Genomic DNA, 19,294 nt, shown 5'->3' with positions numbered 1-19,294 from the left:
TGAGCAGTGATTGGTTTGGATTCATCAGAAGCAGCTTTGTGCAGAGGGTTTACATGATAGTACACATGAGAGATAAGAGGTGCAAGTGTGGCATTGCGGATTCACACCTATAGTGCAATGAGGAAAATAAATCATAGTTAAACAGTGAAACAACAATAACCTTATTTCCCTCAGTGGTGTTAAGTTTTTGCATATGTTCATAGTTGAATCTGTGTGGTTGGACCCACTGGTTTGTTTTCCACCCACATGCCTTGGCTGATGAGAAATATGTTGGTTAGTGAGAGATTTTTTTCTTTGTCTTGCTACTCTGGTTCAAAACACGACTTCTGTTCCTTTAGGCACTGGGATTTTGCACTCAGAGGGATTAGATAATACCCACTGTACAGAGAAAGCTGCTGGGTAATCTCAGTAGAAAAATGTAAAGACAAACTCAACACATCATGGAAACCATCTTAGTGAAAGGCAGCCTGTTTTCATGTTGAACTGTGGCTCAAATGAAGTGTACACAGGCTGCTCTTGGATGGGAATTTGAGCAATCTTACCTCATGAAAGATTTCGAGATGAAACCTGGCCCACAGAAAGGGGAATGAGCTAGATGATTTTTAGAGGCTCTCTCCAACCCAAACCATTTAAGGATTCTATAGTTCATGCTTAAATGTTTAGCAGTCATTCTGATAATCAAATTTCTACATCAGTGTCTACTTGGATACTTGACTTGGGCCAGTATTTGGGAGGACAATTAGATGGACACTGTACAAGTTGTATTCTAATCAGTTGTTGCAGCATCAACTGAAAAGTTGTCTAGAGAAACCAGATATTAATTCTTACTATTGAAAATGGTTTACATTTTTCATGCAGGTCTTTTCTTTACACTTTTTCAGGGTTCTGCATCATTTGGTCATGTTTGCATGAAAACAAATATGTTGAAACCTCTTGTTACAGAGTGTCTCTGATACACTGGGGAAATTTCTGGCAAGTAAAATCCTCCCCTGTAAGCCAGAGCCCTGCAGTTGCTCCTTCTCGTGTGCAATTTTTTCTCGAATTTCTCAAGAAGATTTCAGTAGCACACAACCCCCAAGACATGTACTTATCTTGTATGTATTCATAAGGTTCCAGTAGATTTATACACTGACAAGATTTTAAAAAATGTTTGCTGTGCAGTGCTCATGGTCACAGTGTAGATGAGATATTGTCTGTGTTTTGGCTCTGCATTACACCAAGCTGACCCTCAGTCAATGCTGCAGAATTTTATGTCAGTGGTAATTTCTCTCAGCAGATTAATTGTCCATCCTGCTGGTGTGCCTTTGCTTGGACTCTTAACTCTTGTATTGTGTTTCAGCCTTCATTAGCAGTGACTGACACCACTCACCAATGAACCTGCTTTTCCTCCCACTGCAGGAACTGTTAGAGTTTCCTTTAAAGACTGGTGTTAGAGGAAGGCATCTTTTCAAGACAAGAAACTATCTGAATATGTGGCTACACGTTGGTTGAATGAGCTCATGCCTAGGTCTGCCTTTCATTTGCAAAGTGGGATTTTGTCTCCGTGTACTCAGAAATCATGAGTTGAAGTTACAAGAAATTACTGGGTCATTTGTTTTTAAATGAAAAATCTTGGCATGATCTTTCTTATTTGACCTTCTGAGGCTATTGAATATGTTCTTTGCTGCCTTTCTGCAACTATGAGGGAGAGAAACATCTTTTAAATGAAAGATCAAATCCTTAATCTGAAGCTTTGAGAAAAGCAACAAACATTGGACTTCCTGATACCATGGTAAGACTTGTCAGCAATAGCTGTAATAGACATAGAAGGACTGGTCATGCTGGGCAGTGGATCATGTCCTTTGCAGGACATTACACATTGAAGGTGGAAGGCCTACACCGTGCTATGGATTTAAGCAAATAATTGAAACATTTCTTTTGCTGACATCCTTTAGAATTGCAACAGAACTCTGTTTCTTTGCTGGTAGTGTTGGCCTTCCCATTAGAGACTTGAAATTAATCTCAGGAAGACTTGTGATAAATTTTGTGGACTTGCACAGGCCACATACCTTTTCCCCTTTTTCCCTTCTCCTCTTCCAACTCAAAGCAGAATTCCTGCACATCCAGTTTCCATCCTGTCTGCAGTGACAGCTGCTTTGTGCCCTGCTGACTCTGTACATCTCTGAGAAGTTCTGGCTCAGGAGTTGTCCCTTCCGTTCCTAGGCATGGAAGTGCTTCTACTGTGGAGCTGGTGTAGTGCAGAAGTAATTTTATTTTTATCTTCATTGAAATGCAGCTGGGACTAGGCATGAATGCACTAAAAGGTCTTGGAAATGGAAACATCTTTCTGTGACTGATGTAACGTGCCTTTCTGGTTGAGAATTGGAGGCATCCATCTTGCTTTTTAAACATCCAATTCATTATTGCTGCTGCTGTGAATTTCATTTGTACATCTCTTTCAACATATGGACCGATAAGCTGCATCCTGCTTAACAATAGGATAGAGATTTATTTTTTACATCCTGGTTGCATGTTGTTCAGAAGTGATTAGCTATTGAACAGCTCATGCTGGCTGGACTAGTAAAAGATCTGATGATCCCCTTTAACCATTCAAGGACTGCAGGTATGCTCCGTGTACCAAAAAAACCCTAACCCTGCAAAATCCCAAACTTTGCACTTTGTGCTCAGAGTTTCACCTTCAGATGTCAGTTTGACAACAAATGCTGCCTGGTTCTTTATGGCTGAAGACAATTCTACTAAATAAGATAGACTTAATTTCTGAACTTCACCGGAATGTTAAGTTTAGTCCAGAGCTTATGCCCTTTCTGCAACCCAATAAGATTGTTTGATTGGTAGTACAGGGCTGTTGATTTGGGAGAAAGTATGTTCTACTATATGACAGATGAATGTATGTCTCATAGAAGAGTGGGCCGTTTTACAGCTTACAGGCTAGGTTGTTCTGCAATAATGTGGGGAGAGTAACCCACAAATATAATTTTTTTTGTCTTTTGGTGTATCTTTGTGGTAGGAACGTCTGTTTAAAGTCAACCACCACCATTTTAATTGAGCAGCTTTTGGGCATTGTTTGGATTATACAGAGAAGAAGGAGCTACACTTATTATAGTAATACACACTGTAAAAGAAATAGAGGCAAATGATAAAACTTCATTGAGCTCTTCTGGTCAGGTTGATTAGACCTGTTTCATCAGATTATTGTAATTCAAATGCAGTGGCTGTTCAAGATGGTATTTGGCATGTGTAAAGCAGCTGACACAAGAGGATACTAAACACACAGGATCTTCATTAACAGCTAAAACTCTCAAACTTTCTGGAGGAAAACATCATGGGAGTGGTCATAACCCTGATTAACCTTTCTACCAGCAATTAAATTGGTATATAAATTGGCTCTGAATTCTTGCATATCTTTGTGAGCCTTGCATACTGCTGAGCACTCTTCTTCTGATGCTATAGATTTATTCTTTGTAAACAGGAATTCTCCACTGACTGTAATGCAAATTGCAAGGGCATGTTTCATTGTGAAGAACAAGTTATGAAAATATCTGTCAGAAATAATTACAGTTGATCCTGCTGTAGGGCAGGAATATAGATTGGATAATTTACTGGTGTCTTCCTCAGCAGTGTGTTTTTATAGTGCTGTTATCAGGAATATCAGAATCTAACTGAAAATAGTGCTAAAATAACTTGAAAGGGGGGAAAAAAGGAAAGGAAAGGTTATTGATCTTCTGCTCTTGAGTTTGCACAGTAGTTTATGGCATGGGCTTTTACTGGTGCATGACTGTGTAGAAAGTACTGTTTTTTTGAAGATACAGAAGCTCTTGAATGTACAAATCCTGTTTTTCACTGTCATTTAAGGGTGTCTTAAAGGCCTCAAGCAGCTGTTTGCTCCTTTTGAAGTTTGTATCCTAAATCAGATGTGGCACATAGTACAAACCTTTGTAGGAACCTAAGGACACCTGGAGGTAAATGTGCCCTGTGATGGTCTGAAGTGTGTGTTTTGCCAAGTCGTCCGTGAAAGTGACATTTAAGCCTCCTGTAGAATGAGCAAATGGGAGAAAGCTGCAAGGCTATTGATTGCCCTTGTCCTCCCTCCCCCATCCTCTAGATTATGAGAGCTGTTAGAGTTGCTCAGGACAGCATGGCAAGAGAGAAGGATGGAAATGTGTAGTTCGCAAGTGGGTTGGTAAACAGCTCTTGTAATTTCATGAGTTTGGTAGAAATTGAAGTGTCAGTATTATTCTTAAAGAGTGGACAGCAATACGTCTTTCTAATGTACTCTCTCCTCACAGATATATGCAGCTGATAAGATTTTATTGATTTCCTCCCTTAAATTTCTACTCCTGATTACTTCAACACTGATGTTCTGGCTGTTTTAATTTACCTCCCCCTGTAAAGTTTCTTTATTTCTCCAGATCAGGAGTTGTCCTTTTCACATAATCCTTCAAGTCTGTGCAGAAAGAAGAGGCAGGATGTGAACTCCTTACACTTGTCTAATGGCACATTTAAGGAATAATGTATTTCTTGTTTATTTGCCTTTTGAAGAGTTCTCTATACCTAAAGGTCCACAGCAACAGAAATGTTCTCTGCCAGTGACAGGTATCACAGTATCTGACTATCACAAGGCATCATAGTGACCTCCAGGCTTTTGTTAATCCAACAGACTATGGCAGTGTGTGAGAGGACTTCAGAAAGGCTGCAAAGGGTTTAAAAAAACCGATTACTCTAATGAGAGAAAATGGTGCAGATGGTATCTGTGCTGTTTTGACTTGGAGCATGGTAAAATGGAGCAAACAGTTCCCAAATGAGCTAAACTGTCCCAAATCAGACCAGCTCAGGCTTCCTTAACCCTGCCTGTCTTTAACTCCTTTGACAGCTGTCTTCCACTGGGACAGAGGTGAAACTTCGACAGACCGCGTTTGTTGAGCAGTGGTCCCCAGATTTGCAGCTCTCCCCAGGAAGACCTCAGAACAATTACAAGTGTGTCACCTGGACAAAATGTAAAACTTCGCTGTCAGACTATCCTATCCCTGGTAAGGCATCTAAGGCCACCTCATTTCTGATGAAAAAAAGCGTAATAAAAAGGAAAATAGCCTGTAAAATAAGGTGACTACTTGCTATGTGTTTGTGAAATGTTTGTATTAGGCTGTGATGAGCATACTGTAAAAATTGCATGTAAAGTAATAGGAACAAAATGAGTGCAGGAAAAGAAACACTTCCTAAAGGTGTTCTGTTTGTTGGTTTTAGACATTGTTTTTAGTGTGCCCTCCTCTGAGGGAGAACTGGTTGTGACCGTAGATTCATTTATGAAAAACGCCTGTATGTGTTATGACAGAGCAGGTTTTGATTTACCCAGTCAATAAATCCTGGAAAAAATACTGAGTGAAAATGAGGTATAGATGACTAAGTCTGGACAGTGTGGGGAGGTAGACCTGACTGATTTAGGTGCATATCGTACAGTGAAGTTTCACCCTAAATCTAATCCTAATATTATTTCTCTTCTTTAAGAATGACTGTGCAGCTGGGGATCCTAAGCAAAGCCTTATGCACATATTTACCTCTATGATCCAGAGAATATTGCACATGCTCATATTCCCTTTAGGCCTTTTGGTTTTTTTCCAAAATCAAGGTCTCAATACACTTGTAAAATTCTCTCTGTAGTATGGATGTGAAGTATTAAGTAGAATAATAGTGTAAGTGTTAATATAAAAGATGAGTTAGCAGTACCCAGTTCAATGTGACTGTTCTTAGGTCATCTTTGAGTGCCCATGAACTAATAAAAGATGATTAATTGTTATAATGTGGTAAAACACTGAGAAGGACTAAAGATAATTCTGGATGACATTCTGTGTTAAATTAATTTGCTAAGCAATGCTGAGAACAGCTGCAGAAAATCACAAAGCATTCTTGTATCTTATGTAGCCTGCTTTTTTTTTTTTTCTTTCCCCCCTTGGTGACCAGTTTACTTAGTTTAACTTGTTTTTTTCTTTGTGGTTTCTAACATAGTCAATTATATTCGTGATAGGATGTGACTGGGTAAACTCAGTTTCCTAGGAACCGATGCTACTGGAGGTACAACTGTTGTCTGCTTCTTAAGTGAATGCAGGGGAAATTGGAATAAATGAGGATTTTAATGTTTGAGTTAAAAGCTTTTTTCCAAACTTAATGACTCTATTTCCGTTTCTGGGTCTCCAGTATGTCATGTTAAGATGACCTGCCATTAAACAGTGCTTTGCTGTTGCTGGGGAGGAGGTGTTGATGCTGCTTCAGCTCTTCTGCCTGTTATCCCTCTCAAGTCAGCTTGGGAACACCGGTCCAGAGTCTGTACCAGGATTAATTTTGATGATAACAGCATTGTCATGATAATACTGAGGCCTCTTTATACCTCGCTATCAGAGGTTAGAGAAGAGACAGAACTACTCATGAATTTGTGTTGTGGAGGAGTTGATGGCAACTCAAAATGCAAGACAGGCCCAAGCTGAGCTTACTAAGACTTCCATGTTCAGACTAGATTAATACAAGAAAAAAACCCCTTTATTCCCTTTTCATTTTGTGTCTAGTGAAACCTTGCTCAGGACCAGGGTTCTCTAACATTCCCAGCAAGAAGTCACTGACATGGTGGAGTTGGCAGTTTATGGCTAAAGACAGAAGGATTAAGGCTGAAGCATGCAGGCTCCATGCCTCCTCAGAAGTAATTCCCTGAACATTTTTGGTAATTTCTATGTACTTCATAGAAAACAAAATGAGTCTCTTCTCTGAGACCATAGTCTCTGTTGACTAGATGTACAAGGTTTACATTTCCAAGTCAGTATTTACATAGCTTAGGTGTAAAAAAACACTGAAGTTCTTATCATACATGGCTCAGAATATTTTAAAATGTGCAGAAGCAGTGCAAATTCTTTATGTCTTAGAACTGAGGATGAACAGCACACTTCAGCACAGGAACATTTTCAACATGCTATTCCGGATACTGACATCCTGTCATTCACAAAATGTATCTATTTCACATATCTAGTCTGCCAAACCTGTTCCATTCAGTTTAGAACTTTTTGGTGTTATTGAGACACAAATTTAAATGGTCAGAAAATACCAACATTCTTGACTCTTCCTTTTTTCAAAGTTAGTATCTTCAGCTGTAAATTATGAAGACATGCTACCTGCAGATAAAATGTTGCTGTTACTCGGAGAGTTTGAGAGATTGTGACAGGAAACTGAAATCAAACACAGTTTTTGGGTAGGTCTCAGGTAGGATCAGTTGCAACTGAGAGTAATCTGCTGAAATGATTCCCTCTTGTTCTTTCAGATAATGTGTTTCATTTAAATTACATGGCATGGGGCACTGAGCCCCTGTGTGAGCAAAGTAAAGACAGCTGGCACAAGGGATTAATAGTGATGCTTCTTTATTGCAGAGGTTTGGCCCAGTAATTTAGAGAAACAGGCCAGAGTCATGGGAAGGAGAACAGGGCAGCATTTTCCTTGCTGCTCTGTTGAGGTCAATAAGTGGCATTTCTGCTGATTGAGTTTCAGTTTTGGAAAGTGTCTGAACAGTTTTGTTTATATTTGTATAATGCACGTATCTATGTATACTTGTGGAAAATCAATAATGGTATAAAATGCCTGCCTTCAGTTTTCACCCCTTTTCTGTAAATCAGGGATGAAATGTTTTTATTACATTGTGCCTCATGAGACGTCTACTGCAGTGAATTTGTTGGACTCATTAAATATCATAGAGGACAAGATGCACGTAAATTCACTCAAATGAACTACTAAAACCTGATTTCCTCTGTGTTTCTTGCTCCTGATTAATCACACTTCCAAAACTGATTCAATGTTGAAGGACAAACAGACAAGCTTTATACCATTAGGGGTAAAAAAAAAAAAAAAAAAAAAAAAAAAAAAAAAAAAAAAAAAAGCTAAATCTTCCATCCTGCTTAGCAATGTCTGCAGAAATGGCAGAGTTTACCCTGAGACGCTGCAGGACAGGAGCTGTCTCAGGCTGTCCAGTTTAAAGTGTGTTGACAGTCACCTTCACTGGAATTGCAGTGGTTCAGTGTGGCACCTTTCAGATGTGCTCTGTTGTAAGGCAGGAGGGCTGAAACTGTGCTGGTACAACTCACAGAAGGGTTTGTTAGGTAACAAATGGCAGCCAAATATAGAGTTTGGAACAAGAAAATAGCAGTGATAGTTAACCAGATTTCAAGCATTTTGTAGTGACCAGTCTGGCCAGTTCTTATTTATTTATTATATTAAAGATATTTTCATAGTGCAAACAGGCATAAGTAAAGATGAATTTTTATTCAGTGAATGCATTATGGCTATATAAAGCTGTGGTATACATTTAGAACTCTACTTTTATTCAGATTTATTCATGGTGGTCAGCTGGGGCCAAAAAATGCCAGAAGACTCTTTTAGTGTTAGCCAAAACTAAAACCTAAACAAACCCCTTCAGACCTCAAACAAAAACCAAAGGAAAGATGTAAAAACAAAATATATTGTGGAAGTAGCATCTGCTTTGGTAAACAATGCATTTTGCAAGATTGTTACCCAAGCTGATGAGCTATTGAGATTAAAATAAAATGTTAAGAAAACCTTCAGTATTGTAAAACACCTTCTTGTGGGGCCTGAATCTGGTGTAAGATTTTATCTTTTGTTTGTTTTTAGGGCTCCAGCTTGTGTGTGGGTAGTTGTAGGTACTTAAATTACACAAAATCTAAGCTTCTTTTTTGTCATGCCCTAAAGAACAGAGTATTGAGGACAAAGAGGATCAGGGGGGTCACAGAATAACTGATAGAGAGTCTTTGTACTCATGAAGAGAGGTAGGAGCATGGTTACTTTTATAACCACACTTACAAGGGCTTTAAAAGCTCATTCTGCTTGAGAAATGTCATGTTCCTTTTCCTGTATCCCATCATCATTCACAAATCTCTGCCCAGCCTAAGTTAAAACTCCCTGTCATTCAGAAGAACATGAAATCTGTTATTATTCATGTATCCGTTTGATTTCACACCAAAACCCAGAAATGTGCTGTGGGAAAAAAAAAAAAAGTTAAGGAAAGAGAGATTATAAGAATACAAGATTTCACAGAGAAATGTATCAGTTTATTCAGCTGCTCATTTCTACTCCAATATGTTTGGATTCAAAAAGGAAATGCAAAAAGGAAAGCACTTAGCTATGCAAGCAAAAATGGATTTTTTTTCCTTGGTTTCTGGGAAACAAGGAAGGGTTTCTCTTAAGTCTTCCTTGACAGAAACACAATCTTCCTTAACTTTAGTTTTGTTTAGGAATTTGACCTTTCTTATTTATATTAATTTTCAGTAGGTGGATTAAGGCCAGGCAACCAAGCCACTATTCACCTGACTGAATGAACATACAATTTATTTTCTAGTGTCTTTGTTTTATTATCTTTCAAATGCGTGTGGAGGAACTCCTGAGGTCTTTACAAAGGAACCTATTTTTGTAGAACATCTATATCCTACTTTTGCATGGTGCATTATACCTGGAGAGGGGAAAGGTCTAAAATGTGTGGTTTTCTCACCAGGTTTGCAGTGAACAGTCAATTACCTTGGAAATACATTTACTATGCGCATTATTGCAAAGCTTTTATGTAGCACAGGGTGTGAAAGCTATCCTGTAGTCTACAGGAGGCTGTAAAGAAAATTTCTTGTCTAAATTCAGCTGTTTTTCGTGGATTGAGAGTCATTTTTGTGCAGAGGAGATTTGTGGCATTCATTGCGTGTTGCAGTAGCTCATGGTACCATTTTGAAATCGAGAAGAAAAATCAATCAGCTGTTTTACAGTGGGATAATTCTTTGCAAGTGATATCAGGTCAGTTGGATTTAAGTTGATTTATCTTATGTTTTGTGTCTATGGGAGCTGGAAATGTTATTGGAAAACACTTAGGGCCAGTCATATCTGATTCTCTGAGCATCTGTTCTCCTTTAGGAAGCGGGCTCAAACTAACTCATGATACAGGGAATTAACGTCTTTCAGTGGAGTGTTTTCAGCTTGGCACTGAAAAGCAGGCAGCAGAGCTGGCTGGTTGTGCTTTCTGGACGTGTGGCCTTTGCTAGGTTCAAGAAAACAAGAAAATGTATGCATATATTTTATATATTCATTTATTTTATGTATACAAGTTTGTGATAATATTTCATGCCAGCTTAGAAGTCTAGAAGACAGCAACAGAGTTGAAGCAAGGTGCTGTAGCTTCTGCCTAGTTCAGGAGGCTTTACATTTGTCCTTGAAGTATAAAAGCACTGGGAGGTGACTGCAGTCACCCTTACATTTCCTGGTCCGTGACTCACTCAAACTGCAGTTGCCTTCTTGTGGTGCATAATTCCTTGCTTGCTGCAAGAAAAGAGCTAAGTGTAATTGGGATTTTAGTGACCAGCAGATGTTTCAGAGACAGAAAACGATCCCCTGCTGAGCCCTCCATAAAAGCTGACACCATCCCTCCAAAAAAACCCCCAACATGGTAAAGCCCTTAATCCCAAACTCTAGAACTCTGGCATATGACCGAGTTCTACTTTTTTTTTTTTTTTCTATCATGTTTACATTTGTAGTTTAGTACAGTGAATGCCAGTGCTCCAGATGGATTGTGCAAGGGCTGTGTTATGCTTTATGAGCATGGGTGTCCACTGAGACTAATGCAAAGCTGCACTGTCCCCATGGGAGCTCTAGGAAGCATTTATGCCTTGGGCGCACACACTAAATGGTTGGGATTTTCCTGGAACAAAAAGGGCATTTGGGTTTATATCTCCCTTAAGAGCTTTGTCTTCTCCAGATGACCATGAGCATTATGAACACATGTGAGGGGTGTGATTGTTATTGCTACTGACCTGCTAGCCTGTGTGCACGAAGCTTTGCAGCATGTGCAGGGATTGTACACTCCAAGCTTGTAGTCTGACTGGGATGGGTATCAGGCAGATGGGTTCATGATTTATAGGGAACAGAATTAATCAAGTGTGGAAGGCAGGACAAGATGAAGAGTGTTTATTTTGCTGTTTTCTTGTGAGCCTAAGGAAAGCTTGGCACTTTGGACATCAGAAGGTTTCTAGCTGTGGAGGAGCTCTGGTAGTTGAGTCACAGCTGAAAAAGAAGCCAAAATCATAGCCTTTTAAAAATTACATAAGAAAGTTCTAAAAGGAAGAGCCTGAGAATTATTCCTGCATTTACATTTAGGGAGTCAAAAGTAGGATAGAGTTGTGTACTTGTACTTCTTAAATTCTTTAATATAAGTATTCGTGTAAAATATGTGTTTACCCTTTTCATTTCGACGTACTTTGTGATACTCATCTTGGGTAGTCCAGTCCAAATTCTTTCAAAGTAATGCATAAGTTTGTAATTTCAGTTTTCCTTTGGTCTTTCTTTCCCTAGTGCTTCCTTGCATTACTCACCTCAGGGTTCTGGTGGCAAAAACTGTCTCAAGGATATTCAGCTTGTTCTTGCTAGGGTATACCTCACCTTATTAATTAATGGAAGTGTTTTAGGGGAGAGGAGAGAACTCTTCAATCCATCTGGTGTAGCCAGGTAAATTAAGCTTGTTCCTTTATTGTCTGTAGCCCCTTTCCTTACTAGGCCAGATACCCATAGCCGTTGCTGTTTGCCCCTTCTCCCAGCTCTTAGGGGAGCTGGGATACAAGAAAGAATAGGGTTTCTAATGTCGTGTCACATCTGAGCTCCATTCAGTACCTGTGAAAATCTCGATTTCATACGAGGTGTTGGACCTTGCATGTTTGTGCAGGTTTTGAAAGACTTTTATCCTTGTCTCTGAACATTTGTTCCTCAGCAGAGTCAAATATTTCTGAAAGCTTTCCTCAGCAACCCAAGAATTGGAGAGGCAGAGTCACCTGTTTGTCTAAAACGTCTGTGCCTCAGCTGTGCTTTAATCAGTTACAGCATTTCTGTGCAACTCTGAGGCACCCAAGCTTTGAAGTGCTGCTGCAGGCCTCTGCCTGGAAAAATCAATTCCAAATTGTTGTTTACTCGTAGCAGGGAGACTTTCCCTGCAGTCAGAAAGATGTATGAGCTAGTGTCTCTGTGTCTTAGAGGCAATGAGGAGGGAGGAATTATGAAATAGCCTGTTTTGGTTTCTGCTTTTTCTTTTCCCAAACCGTTTGTCTAGAAAATTGCAGGCTTTGCCTCTTTGGCTCCTTTTTCTCCTTATCGAAGAAATTCCTATCCCCTGACTTTATCAAAGTCACTTTGTTTGAATGCTACAGAACAAAGGGGACCAAAGAAAAGAAATTACTTTCTTGTGGCAATTATCTTTTGTGTTTTAACGTGCATTTCCTTGTTTTACTTTTTTATAAGAAACTAAAAGGAACATGACTTGGTTTTGATCACTCCTTACCTATCCAGTCCAAGTTCACAAAACTGTAAATTTTTTTTCCTAACGTGCTAGTTTGCAGTTATCTGTATAATAGGAAACTAACAATAGCCTTCATGATTCTGTATTTATGCATTAATCACCTACTGTATTTCTGGTTTTGCATACAGTAAAGCAAATGGCACTTGCAGCAACACCCCTTGGCAGCAGCTGACATGCTTTCTTTAAATAGTTCATCTCCCATTGTTTAGTGATGCTCTGGAACTTTAATCATATTCAGCGCATAAAGAGTTATCATTATTATCCCTTAGGCTTTGAAGAACTTTTACCCAGCATTATCTACAGCTGGACTGGAGCAAGAAAGCACTCACTTTTGCTGGGTTTGTATCTGTAAATGCAAGGGGAATTTCTTTCTTTAGCCATTCTACATTAGCATGGCACGTTCTCAACAACAGCAGCATAGGTGACTGGCTACAGTCCAGCAGTAGAGAAGCTGTTCTTTCCAGTCAGCTATTGATCATCAGAAACAGAGGGTATTTTCTTACTCCATTGAGAATTTTTTTTTTCTCATATACTTCCAGGTTTTAATCAAAAGGAGCCAAAAAGTATCAAAGTATCTTGTGTGTTTTGTAAAACAATATGTAACTGCCATTTTATATTAACAGCTTGCAGATATTTTGTGATAAAATCCTGCTTGCATCCCGGAGATGAGTTGTTTTAGTAATGTTTTGTTATGGGAGTAATTAAAATTTGCAAATGTTAAAGCTTAGAAGGGGGAAAAGCTTTTCAGAAGCAAATGAATCTGTATTTTAGTTGTCTGAGAAATAAGCTGTTTTGTAGCTGCAGAATTTACAGTGTAATCTGCTCATGGATTGCAGCCTTGCTCTCCATAACTAAGCTTCTTACTTTTTTTAGAGTGAGAGTGTTTTAGTTGTGTGGCCACTGTATTAATATGTAAATACAAACCAAGGCAGGGATTCAGCACCCTAACTTTGCAAATAAATGAAGCAACTGTCCATGTTTTGATTAGAAAGTTTGGAGTGTAGGTGTCCTAAGGTCCCTTCCAAGGTGAGTGATTTTTTGGCTCTGTTCCTGAATAACCTTGAGGTGTGAACTAGTTGGCTCAGTTCAGGGACCAATTACACAGCCCTTTTAAAATCGTCATGATAAATACAGACGTTGCAGCTGAGCAAGTTATTCCACAGTCCTGAACAGCTTTTCATATCTCCATCATGCATACTTTGATACAGGAAAGATGAGCATTGGTAGAAAGTAATACATTTTTTTATCAAATAAGTAAACACATGGCTAAATATTATTTTGGTTGCATATTTTTTTCCTCTTAAGTGACCAAATCTGTTAATTTTTCCCCTAAATTGTATGAAACTGACAGAAATTGCTGTTTACTACAGTGCCACATAATTAAGGTACCCTGAAACAGAATCTATAACAGGATCTAAGTGCCCTGGCCTTTCATACATTTGTCCCAAAGTTAGAATTTTGCTTTTGGCTGGGATATTAATTCTTTTCACAAGCAACCTTCATTAATGGAGCAGTTAACATGTGTAACAGAGCAGCTTGTAAGAATGAGATCCAATGGCATACAGTTCAATTAATCAGAAATTAATTCCAAAGCATTCAAACGTAATGTATTATGTCTTATTCAAATCTAATAATTTTCTTGGTGCTGCTTGATGCAGACAGTAATTAAGTATTTTTCTCTATGCATTCCATAAAATATAGGTCATTTTCACCAGTCATAAAGTGCCAGGGACATCTGTGTTGAAGGCAAATGTAACTGATTTTGAATTAGGTTTGGAGGTTGACTTGGGAGTGTATTAAAAATAGTTTTTATGTGATTCAGTGCATACCTTGAGGCATCTTTGCCACTGACATTTATCTAAGGAACAGCTTTATATTGATTTTCTTTTTTTAATAGAGAAAAACAAATTTCTGAGAGGGCAGTATTTTTCGTTCAGCTGTGCTGAGACAGTTACCTCAATATTTTATTTTTCTTTTTTCCTCACGAAGAGGAAAGCAAATTAAAATCAAGTGCCCAAAGCAGGAAAAATGCATCTTGCTTTCACCATTGTGATAAAGGTTATCTTATGTGAAGCAGGCAGTGTTTTACTGTGCTCATCTCTTTCCAAGTAGCTTTTCTTTGGTTTATTTTTGCTTACAGTAATAGCCACAGTCTCACACAGTTACCACTCCAGGTTCTCCTGTGGAAATTCAGAGCCACTTCCAATATCAAATTTAAATTTCACTACTCTAGGAAGTGGCTAGGGTTTATTCAGGGAGTGAAGATATTCAGCTGAAAATGAAAAGATGGTATGAAAGATGATGACAAGATCATCATAAACTTTGACTAATCTGCTGCAGCCTCTTGCAGAGGTAGGCTCTTTTCCTCATAATACTTGTTCCTAACAGTAAGTATTACCTCTGCATGTGATATCTTGGGCTGTATAACTTGGGCATTTCAACCAAATATAGTCAGGTGAGGAATTCTGTCTTGTAATAACTGGAGGGAGAGAAAAATGAGAAGCTGGTAGCAAGACCAGACTTAGAGCTCATTTATTCCTGTCTCATGCATGTGAGCTGTGATCATTATGAATATCTGCTTATCAGTACCTTGTCTTTTCAGTTTGTTTGTTCTTTTTTGTTTCATATATATATTTTCTTTTCAGTGCTATTCCAAAATTGTTTCTTTCCTTTTCACTCTCTTTTCTCTTCTAGCAGATGTTTTAGAGCTACTTGCATGATTCTTGTGAATTTTAACATGCCATCACTTCTCTTCCCAGTGGAAGATGCTCTCTTTCTGCTGGGATATAACCTTAATAATTACACTGTTCACAGCACTGCTTTCCTTGATTATTCCAAGAATAATTAAAATGTGAGTGTAGACAAAACCAGAAAAGTACTCTTTTGCAGTAGAAACATTCTCCTTGACTAGTATTAATCCACTTTCAAATTTTGGTTCATATTTATCCTCTGGATGTCTTGAGGCTTCTTGTAAAGCAGTGGGTCTTCTGTTGCAGTACTATACATTAGAACTGAAAGAAAAAAGTTACATAAAAAAGGCTGATAAGCATAAAGATTTGGTCTCTGAAGTGAAGACCAATTTGATAGGACATTTGAACATGTATATCCCTATTATATCTGGCAGCAATTATATGAAAAACGTGGGCAAATTGCAGGACTTTTCTTTGTTCCAGCATGTTAAAGATGTGAGAGCCCACGCTTGAAATTCTGTAGGAGTTTGGGGATCAGAGATTGCCATTCTCTGCTGGCACACTTCTCATGCTGTGTGAATTTTTTCAGGTCTTCATTATTTCCTACACTCTTGTTTACACAGAGCAGAATAGCCAAGCTTCAGTAAAGGAAAAATATAGTTACAGGAGTTAGAACATTACTGAAAGCTTCAGAGAACTTATACAGTGGTGAGAGTATGTATTTTGAGGTGAAGGAGAGGGGAATTTCAGTACTGGAAATGCACGAAATTATTCAAACACATTTTCAAAGCAGGAAGCATTAATAATTCATTAATGCTAATCTTTGAACATTAGTATTTTTAAGTGACAACTGAATTGATCAATTGCCCACTGTCATTAAATTAGGACAGGATAGGTTTTTAAAATAACTTTAAGTCATGGTGCTATTTCATTAATTTTTTTTCATGCTCTGTATCTTTGTGTTCAGGAATGAAATGTAAGGAGGTAGTAATAAATACTTGAATTCTCCTTTTGTAGAATAAGTAGAGAACTACAAGTTGGAGAGAATAAGGAGCACATTTACTGTATCCGTTGTGCACATGCCATGTATTTGAGTGGTAATGTTAAATAAACAGAAATGCTGGATTTGATTACTTTATATGAATATAGATGGCTTCCCTTTATTATTGGTATTATCACAATTGATGGGACTAGGCAAAGATATTGGTGGCTGTGATTCTTTTACAACCTTCCAGTTTGCAGCCACACTATGCCAGGTTTAAATCTAGTGAAGTTTTTCATACAAGTAGTTCTTTCTACTTTATCTCCAGCTGCCATTTTATTCCTGTTTAAATTGAAACTTGCACTTCTAATTATTTTTTTAATTCCCTGTAGGGCTACTTTTTAAATTATAAATTTAAGCATTTGTTTCCATTTTGTTTCATTGTAGGGCATGTAAAAACCTCTCAGAGTATAGTCTCAGGAGCATAGGAGGTGGTGAGAGCAGCACCAGGGCTAGTTTGAGATATTCGTTTCAAGTACAGCAACACTGGTTCAAGTGCAGGTCAAACAGCTGCTGCAGTTTTTCCTCATGAAGAACCTTGTTTCAGCCCTGGATCAGTGCATTTGACACAGATGTGGGGTGAGATGAGCAGCCCTGCCTGCCTGGACTGTGATGAAGAAAGCAGTACTGCCCAGGGGGGCTGCTGGCTCCTTCATCTCTCTGAGTTAAAAAGTTACATGGAACTTTCCTGAGGATTGACATTGGCCTTCTGAACTGTTACAAAAAGTTTTAAATATGCTGTAACAGGTCGAGCCATTATCCACTGGGCATGAGGAACTTACCTGTTCGTTAGGGGATGCAGGGATGAGAAACCATCATGAAGGTATTTTCTCAAAAGAAAGTGACTGTGATGCTTTTTTCCAGATGAAAAGAGCTCAGCTTGGTGGGTGCAAGTGCTTAGGCTCTGCTTGGACCAGCAACAGCCCAGACCCCTCAGGCTTGAGGTTTGCATCTCTTAGGCTTAGGACAAACACAGTCCCTGTCCATCATCCAGGAACCACTTACATGAAGGATAGTGCAGCCTGGGTAGAAAACAACACTCCTAGGCCAAAAGATTTAATCTAACTGGGCCAAATTGCCCAGACATTGCCTGGGTACCAACATCATACAGCACTGAGGGTGAGGAAAGAATTCAAGGACAAGCAGAAAGGTTCACTGCAGGAGGATGTGTTTGAGAACTGCAGCTACTGTTGGTTTTCTAGTCTGTTTTAACTGCTCTGATTCCATGGTTTCTTCTCTGCTCTCAGTAATTATACTAATAGTATTGATTTAATCCTTTCAGTCTTCAAAGAGCTGTTTGCATAATAATTAGATAATCCTCTTGACCCCTGGAGAGAAGATAACCATTATTAAAAGTACAAAGTCCTCGTACAGAAAAGAAATATTTGATAGGAGCACTGCAGGTAAAGAGTTCATGGCAGACATTTGGGCATGTCTTTAGCCCACATTCTGTTTTGAAGAACAGCTTTCCATGAGGAAGGCAGAGTGGAGTGAAGCAGCAGGCTAGGTAGAGGCCAAGCCTCAGTGGGTCCAGGCAGCACTTCCCTTGGGGCCTGTGCCACTGCACAGCTCAGAGGATTTTCAGGATTTTCTTTATCTTGCCTTCATGGCTGCTTTCCTCCTCCTGATTTTAATGCCTCCTAGTTTTGTTTTGCCTGAAAGTAGATCATGTGTTTGCTGCTGAGTCTTGCATGTTTTTATGAGTTCTGGCATACAGATGCCTCGGTCATGATGAAGATTTGGGATCCCATTGTGGCTTTGTTGTTTCACAGACAGGTTTTCTCTCTGTGATGCTACTACTGTGTGCAGTCTGTGGCTTCCCAGAGTATTTTATTCTATCACCAATGTTCTGTTCTCCCAGTTCTTCCCCACTTGGGTAATTTCACTCAATATTGAAAAGGTGAAGTATCAGAAGAGGGGTAAAGAAATACTGGATGCTTACGCTCTCACATAAAGCTCCAGTCCCTGGTGAGTGATGCTGTTTGTCTCAGTAGCTTCTTGTTTTATAACTGCTTTATGTTGTAACACAATTATCTCAGCATCAGGCCAGTTCTTTATTCTGACACTTCTTAAACATCTCTAGTGATGTGGTGTCAGCTCGCACCAGAGGAGACGTGATCAAGGAGATCTGCGCAGCTGAGTGTGAATCTATTTTCTGCCTGAAGGAATTAGAAGTTATATACGTGTGTGATTACTTACAGGGCACTGAAGGGAACCTTGTATGAATTCAACAAACACTTTAAAACATGATCCCAAGTGTGTTTTGTCCTGGGTGCACCTTTCTGTGCCATGGAAAGGTGGCACTCAGTCCTGTTGTACAACTGGAGGAACTCAACTCTGTAGTGATTCATCTGGCGTATCTCATGTACAGAGGAATATGGGTATTGATCTAGGCCATTAAAACATATCATACTTCTGTTATTTTATAAGCATTAACTGCACACAAGGACAACATATAAATTCTAAAATGTATTCCAGTTCATAAAACTCACCAGTCTATTGTTCTGCCCAGGGTGGCTATTAACAGTGACAGTAATTCCCGTGGACAGCTGAGGAGCTGGGCATGACTAGTAATGCATACATAATACAAAGTATGTCTTCTCAGTAGACCCTCACAGAAAATTCAGGGAGAAACCAAATTCCCCCAATTTTCTTCCCTTCCTTTCTTTGCTTTCCACCATTAAGCTCTGTCTTGAGCATGGTATGTCCCAGCTATTGACATTTCAGTCATTGATTATTATAGCAATGTAATGCATACAGTCAGTGAGTGTATCTGCAGCATGACAGTGTAATTACCTGCTGGTTTTCCAAATCATTGGCAATATATCTTATGCTAAAAGCTTTTTTTTTTTTTTTTTTTTTTTTTTTTTTTTAAACCCAGCTTCCTTTCTTCTTTTTTTGTTTTAATATAAACTATTATAAACCCCCTGTGGAATATGTGACTCTGGTAATGACTCAGTGGGCAGTGAGAAAGCAATCTCAGACACTGTAACATGATGCAGAAAAGGTCATAAACTTGCTTTCATAACAGGATTATTCATATATTCATTCATTAAAAATTAAAGACACGTGGGAGCACATGATGCATTGAAGTTGGCAAGTATTGGTGAATACTTTCTTGTAGTTTCTTTACTCCTGACCAATTGGTGTGAGTTGAAATGACTCCAGATTAAGTCCTGTCTTACTTAGTGCTGTTTGCAC

General features: G+C 38.8%; 1 protein-coding gene across 3 annotated transcripts in view; it reads left to right on the top strand.

Annotated features, from left to right (window-relative positions):
• Positions 1 to 19,294, top strand: part of MAPK10 (mitogen-activated protein kinase 10) — a 141,967-nt gene that overhangs the window by 44,974 nt on the left and 77,699 nt on the right. For all 3 annotated transcript variants that reach the window (XM_066318152.1, XM_066318153.1, XM_066318155.1), the window contains exon 2: positions 4,871 to 5,027. The gene's annotated coding sequence lies outside the window, so the exon portion shown is untranslated. The remainder of the gene's footprint in view (positions 1 to 4,870; positions 5,028 to 19,294) is intronic.

This window comes from Sylvia atricapilla, chromosome 4 (genome assembly GCF_009819655.1).
Source record: "Sylvia atricapilla isolate bSylAtr1 chromosome 4, bSylAtr1.pri, whole genome shotgun sequence".
Classification (NCBI taxonomy): Eukaryota; Metazoa; Chordata; class Aves; order Passeriformes; family Sylviidae; genus Sylvia; species Sylvia atricapilla.
The sequence above is the reverse complement of the archived record's forward strand: the minus strand, read 5'-3'. Positions and strand labels throughout refer to the sequence as shown.